Source organism: Bos javanicus, chromosome Y (assembly GCF_032452875.1).
Source record: "Bos javanicus breed banteng chromosome Y, ARS-OSU_banteng_1.0, whole genome shotgun sequence".
NCBI classification, from domain to species: domain Eukaryota; kingdom Metazoa; phylum Chordata; class Mammalia; order Artiodactyla; family Bovidae; genus Bos; species Bos javanicus.
In genome coordinates, this window is record NC_083898.1 from 6,158,253 (window position 1) to 6,165,583 (window position 7,331).

Genomic DNA, 7,331 nt, shown 5'->3' on the forward strand with positions numbered 1-7,331 from the left:
GCAGTAGCAGCATGGGACACAGAGCACATGGCTGCGTAGGCTCGCCCTAACAGCCTCTTTCCCCTCACTTCTGCCCCTGGACACGCTGTACCGAAGCTGAGTTCCTGGAAAAAATAACAGAGTTCACATGAGCTCTAACATCTACGATGGGATCTGTTTTCCTTTATCTGATTCCTTGCATTTTCTCTTTTCCCCTGGTCACTTTTGCCAGAAACTAATATCCTCACTGCCTTCCCACCCCTCACTTTCTCCCTAGGCCACAGCCCCCCTCCATATACCTTATACACGATCCCCTAAGATGTTACCCGGAACCCCAGCTCTGGGAAGCGGACTCTCAGCAAAGCTGACCGTGCACTCATATACACACTCATACACATGTGGCCTTCGAGGTTCATAGCGAGTTCAATGTTAAGGCTTTTCCCTTGTTCTGTACTCTTATTAAAGTGTCTGATGATAGGCAACAGAGAAGATACCTGGGCCACCACCTTCCAACAGAATTGCGTTCCACTGTTTCAATCTCTGGCCCTTGTTCACCAGACCCTTTCCACGAACATCCACATTTCCCTTGTAAAACTGCCAGACCCACAGTCAATGGGCCCCTCGTCTTCCTTCTCCATCCTCCCCAACCCCCACCCCACGGGAAGAACTGCACCCCCTGACACAACCCCAACATATGACTTAGCCCCCTCTACGAATCTCCACGGACTGGTAATTCCCACGCGGTGGACTGACTCTCCTACATGCAGCTGAAGTGTTTGTCCTGAGGACCTGCCCAAACAATACGCGCACACATGCAGCTGATGCTTTTTATTTTTCCTTTGCAATTAATTCAGGTTTACTGGTGTCTCACTCTCGATCCACTTCAGCACCAGACCACTCTTCACTACTTTCCCGTCCAAGAGAACTATGCTGGCCATTGGTCTTCACGTGAAGCAGCTTCTTCGGTTTTCTATTTTAGGTGAAGGGGGCACACCATCGTAAGTGTCTCAAAAGCTGGGGGGAGGGGGTTCCTTGCAAAACAGAGAGAGACAGAGATATGTACACTTACCCTCCCCGAAAACACTAAAGACAGCTTGATTCTTTCAAGTCAGTTCCCAGGGGGGCGTGTCTGTGAACGTTTACATGCCCTAGAAGCACATAGTAAAAAACGGGTATCCCAGTCTTCAGCGTAGAACTATTTACAATAGCTAGGACGTGGAAGCAGCCTATGTGTCCATCAGCAGATGAAGGGATAAGGAAGTTGGAGTACACATACACAGCGGTGTCTTACACAGCTCTAACACGGAACGCATCCATGTCAGTTCTAATGAGATGGAATGAACGTGGAGCCTACTATACTGCGTGAAGTAAGTCAGAAAGAGAAAGACAAACACTGTCCGTTAACACAAATATATGGAGTTGAGGACCTTGTAGGTGGTGCTGAACATCCAACATGCAGGGCAGCAAAGAAGAAACAGACATATAAAGAACAGACTTTGGCCTCAGTGGGAGATGGTGACGGTGGGTTAATGTGAGAAAGTAGCCCAAAAAGGTTTACATTAGCTTATGCAAAACAGATGACCAGTGCGAGTTTGACAGGTGGAGCAAGGCAACCAAAAGAAAGAGGATAGAGAAGAGGCAGCCACAATGCAGGAGAGTGCATTGCCATCTTACAATGGAAATCCAGGGGTAAACCAAATCCAAAGTAGTAAGGGCAGTTTCTTTCTATGTTGATATTGCTGGGGCATTCCAGTTCCTTTATTGAACCAATGATTTTCAAAGCAATACCAACGATTTTCAAAGCAACATAATGGGTACGGAAGTGAATAGAGAAGGGATGTATGCAGGAGACTAAGCAACTGGCCAAAATGAATGGTAAAGAGGCTGACAAACATACCCTGGAGGAGGAAGAGAGACTGCAGTGAAAGGCTAAAGAGCATGTCAGCAGTTACTCTGCTGTTAGCCAATGGGTGAGGTTCCCTCCTTGACCTCTCAAATGCCAGGTCAGCTAAATCCTGGAACCAAATCATGTTCACAACATTGATGAGAATGAAGTGGGGGAGCACAAAGAGAGATCACTGAGCTGAAGAACTTCAGCTATGACCAAAAATCTCCATGTAGAGATGGATTACCAATAATATGGGCCACTACTGACTGAAGCACAGGACTGAAAAGTCCATAAAACAAGAGGAGACTGAATCAGAAAACTCCAGCATCACAAGTGCAGCAGTGGAAAGTTCTCCCAACAACATTTGGCTCACTTTCCTGCTTCCTCTCTGTGCTCTGGGCTTCCCCCTGAGCCAGGATACTGCTTGCCCTTTTTTGATGCTACTCCTCCCTCTTTTGTTGAATTTGAGCATCCAACTTTGAGACGGTACAAATTCCCAAGACAGAGTCTGATTTCCCTGGCAAGGTCCTGCAGAAAGGTTGTGACATTCAGCCATCACTTCACTGTCCAAACTATCAACTACAGAAAGGAGAGAAAGAGGTTTCCCCAAATATTTCATCATGAAGGACTCAGTAGCTTCTCTATCTTGGCTCTGGCTCCAGCTGCAACCCTTATCCACCACTGGCCTCTGGCTCCTTTGAGCTACTCCACTCCTGGCCACCAGTTCCTACCCAGGCATTCCCAGGGCAGGGGACACTGTGTCTGCACTGCAGTGTACATTTTTGTATCACAATAAATGGCTGATTTATTCTGATAAGTGTACAGAAAGTGACAAATCACTGTCATGTGTATGAATCATTTTTTAAATCACTGGAGCACGTTCTCATGGCAGCGATCATAATGCTTTATTTCCAGTAATGCTTTTCAAATGTGTACTCTCATTGGTTAATGTAGTAATTCTTTATTTGAACTGATTATCATCTGATTATTAGTTGACTGTAACTGCTTACGTGTTTTAATTTTTGTAACATTAGTTACTGCAATATCAGTAAAATCCATCAATGGCATTTACTTTCCAAAAGCGATATGAAAACAAAGGGCCCATTTTACCTGGTGAAATGAAAAAAGGTAACTAATACTAATAGAGCCATAGGAAAACTTTCAAGTAAGAATATAGTAATATAGACATATTCTATTAGAATGGTTCTGTAGTAAGACATTAATACTAATAGACTGGTAAGCATTACATTAAAAACGATTTTCTAAACTATATCTTATACAAATATATTAAGGTGTGTTTACCTTTGGTGCATGATTTCACTGCTGAGTTGTTCACCTACATGTTCTTGACTGCTTAGTTGTCTCTGACTCTTTGCAACTCCATGGCCTGTAACCTGCCAGGCTCCTCTGTCCATGGACTTCTCTGGGCAAGAATACTGGAGAGGGTTGACATTTCCTTCTTCAGGGGATCATTCTGAGCCAGGGATCAAACTCAGGTCTTCTGTATTGGAGGAAGATTCTTTTCCACTGAGTCATCACAGAAGCTCCATTTACCTACAGTATGTTTGCTCAGTCTTGTCCCACTCTTTGAGACCCCATGGACTGGGGCTCGCCAGTGCCCCAGTGCTCTTCTGTCCATAGGCTTCTTAAGGCAAGAATACCAAAATGGGTTGCCATTTCCTTCTCCATGGATTTACCTAAAGAAGATATATTAGAAAGATCAACCACTACTTTAGAAGAACCAGTCAACACTATATTACTTATTTATAATGGCTTACTAAGAAATTCTAAGTATTTTTGTAAACGGGGAAATATACAGATTAGTAGACATCAGTATTAAAATAAGACATAAGCACTGAAAATGGAGCTATAGTATTGCTTTATAAGAATAGTAAAATTTAATATACTTACATATATATGTATATAAGTATATTAAATTTCATATATGTATGAATATATATGTATAAATATTTATGTACATATGTGCATATTGGAGAAGGCAGTGGCACCCCACTCCAGTACTCTTGCCTGGAAAATCCCATATACAGAGGAGCCTGGTAGGCTGCAGTCCATGGGGTCGCTAACAGTCGGACACGACTGAGAGACTTCCCTTTCAATTTTCACTTTTCACTTTCACGCATTGGAGAAGGAAATGGCAACCCATTCCAGTGTTCTTGCCTGGAGAATCCCAGGGATGGCAGAGCCTGGTGGGCTGCCGTCTATGGAGTCGCAGAGAGTCAGACACGACTGAAGCGACTATGTGTATATAAGTATGTATGTGTGTATATATATATATATATATATATATATATATATATATATATAATGGCTATATAAACTAGATAAATTCTAAAGAAACCCTTGGAAAATAAGTTTTAGTTCTCTTCTTCGTTAAGTGTATTTTCTTCTATTAGATATGATTTTACATGTTAATTCCTAGAAGGAAGAATTTTATATAGGGAAAAATAATCTGTCAGCAGAGTTCTTTCAGGTATAGACATGCATTAGCTGAGGTGACAGAAATTGCAGAGTGTGTCCTTAGTGGATCTCTTCATTTTGTTACTTTTGGGATTTTTAGTGAAAAACATTACCTTTATTTGCTTAATGAGAAAATTCCAAATATGTTTACTTCAAAGACACTAAGGCTTTTAACTCCTAAATGGTTTAAATATTTTCATTATTTATCCTTTTCTTTTGTATTAAGAAAAAGGAAAATCACACAATTAAAGAATATGCCACTCAAGAGTGGTCATATTGGTGACATATGAGACGGCAATAAATTATGAAAACATGTGATGGTAAAAGTTCTCTTTTGTATTTTATAGTGATTAAGTTAACCCGACTGGTAAACCTAGTAGAATATTTTGCTCTTTTTATTTTTGGTTTTTGTTTTTGTTTTTTTTTTAGACTTTCCCTCAAAGGTCTCCATTTACCCCTCCTCCACCTCTGTATTTTCTTCCTGCCCTACTTTCTCTGCGGCTCATCTCGCGATACATCCAGGTTCCTTACGCTCGTCTCCTCGTGCCGTACATCCGGTTCCTTATGCGCTTGACGGAAGAGGCAGGGCTGCGTTCAAAATTAGTTTAGCTAGCGGTCGACTCAGGGGCTTTGGTGGTGTGTGTTCGGAAGAACGAGACAAAAAAAGGTAAAGAATTGGGCATTTTAAGATCAAAAAACAGATTTATACCTTATGAGAACATGTTTATAGGTATAGTGTCAGTTTTTACTGGAGAAAAATGGTAACTCAGACTGATTTTTCCTGTCAGGTTTTTTCCCGTAAGACCTAATAGCTGAGTGTATGTATATATATGTGTGTGTGTGTGTGTACATTATCCTGAAAAGTCTTATTAGTTTATTTCTTGAAAAATACCTTTAATTTTTATTCCTTGGAGAATCAGTGCCTGAAGTAGCAATGGAAAGCCAGTGAAGTTTGAGGGTTCTTTTGTCTGAATGGAGGGCTTGGGGATGGGATGGACGAGGTGGGGGCGGAGCGGGGGTGGGATGAAGAAGGGGGTTTGAAATGTCTGGATGTTGGCTGTGGGAGGATATACTGGGCATATACTCCTACCCTGGGACTGAGAAAGCTGTTTTTGCTTTGTAACTTTTCTTTGATGTATAAGGCTGGATCTTTCTCCACAAGCTTATGGCTACTAGGGCGGGATGTTGGTTGCTTTCGGTGTGTAATTCATTTTTTTCCTGTTGGTTTGGGGCTGCTAGTCGTGTGCAGTGTTGCCTTGGTGTGCAGTTCGGCTTTTTTCCGTTGGTTTGGGGCTGCTAGTCATGTGGAATGTTGCGTTGGTTTCTCGCAAAATGTGGCTTTGGTGTGTAATGCGGCTTTTTTGCTGTCCACTTGGGGCCGCTGCTTCAGTCGTCTCTGACTCTGTGCGACCCTATAGACCGCAGCCCACCAGGCTCCCCGTCCCTGGGATTCTCCAGGCACGAATACTGGAGTGGGTTGCCATTTCTTTCTCCAGTTGGGACCGCTGGTCATGCAGAATGTTGCTTTGGTGTGTAATGCATTTTTTCCCCCGTTGGCTGGTGCCTGTTAGAGGCGCGGAATGCTTCTTTGGTGTGTAATGCGAAATTTCTCCCTCCGCTAGGGTCTTCTAGTTGTGCAGAATGTTGCTCTGGTGTGTAGTTTGGCTTTTTTCCGTTGGCTTGGGGCTGCTAGTTGTGCGGAATGCTACTTTGGTGGGTAACGCGGCTTTTCTCCCTCCACTTGGGGCTGCTAGTTGGGCTGAATGTTGCTCTAGTGTGTAATTTGGCTTTTTTGTTTGTTTGTTTGTTTGTTTCCCTTGCCTTGGGGCTGCTAGTTTACCGGACTGTTGCTTTGGTGTGTAAACCGGCTTTTCTCCCTTGGCTTGGGGCTGCTAGTTGCGGGGGCTTAGTCGTGCAGAATGTTGCTCTGGTGTGTAATTCGCCTTTTCTCCGTTGGCTTGGGGCTGCTAGTTGTGCGGAATGCTGCTTTGGTGGGTAACGCGACTTTTCTCCCTCCACTTGGGGCTGCTAGTTGGGCTGAATGTTACTCTAGTGTGTAATTTGGCTTTTTTTTTTTTTTTTTTTTTTTCCCCTCCTTGCCTTGGGGCTGCTAGGGCACCGGACTATTGCTTTGGTGTTTAACCTGGCTTTTCTCCCTTGGCTTGGGGCTGCTAGTTGTGGGGGCTGTTGCTTTGGTGCCTAATCCAGCTTTTCTCTCTTGGCTTCTGGCTACTAGTCATGGGATATTGCTTTGGTGTATAACTCAGATTTTCTCCCTTGCCTTGAGTCTGCTAATTGCGCATCTGGATGTAACAGCCCAGGCTCCATTTTGTTTCACGTGCACTCTTTTTTTTTTTAAACAGTTTTTCTCTGAGATAGTGACAGTAGTTGAAAAACTTAACCAGTATACCGAACCATTTTACTTATATGACTTAAAACTAAAGTTTTCAAATGTTGAACTGTTGATTAACTTAACAAAAATGGTCAAATTTTAATGTTCATAAAAGTTAACATTATTTTGTCTGGAGCTATGATTCTTAGTTTACCAAAATAAGTAACCACAGGTTAAATTTTCCTCAGCAAAGTATTTTATTCTCTTGTGGCTTTTATGACTTAGTATTGTAGAAGTTTTTAAATTTAAGTGTATTTTACAGATTATTTGTTGTGTAATCAATATAAACGTGAGAAAATGGGGAAATTTGAAAATGTGTTTAGTGTATTTTATGTACATTTTATAAAACTTAGATACTGTATTTAGGTTTTAATGAGTGAATTCTTTAAACACTGCAGCTCAAAACAGTTTTCCAGCAGCCTTCTAATGTAATTTAAACTTACAGGTTTTTGTTATCTGTAAAAAAACAGCATTCATTAGGTCAGGGCTTGTTTTCCTTTTTGCGTTACAAGCTTCCTTGTATTTTAAGTAAACATTTTTAAAAGTTCAGTTCTTTTTAAATGATATTGGAACATTTTGGCTCATAATTTGTTC

The 7,331-nt window shown here is 41.9% G+C and overlaps 1 pseudogene; it reads right to left on the reverse strand.

Annotated features, from left to right (window-relative positions):
• Nucleotides 1–1,533: 1,533 nt before the first annotated feature.
• Nucleotides 1,534–2,486, reverse strand: LOC133243822 (etoposide-induced protein 2.4 homolog; annotated as a pseudogene).
• Between the last annotated feature and the right edge of the window lie 4,845 nt (nucleotides 2,487–7,331).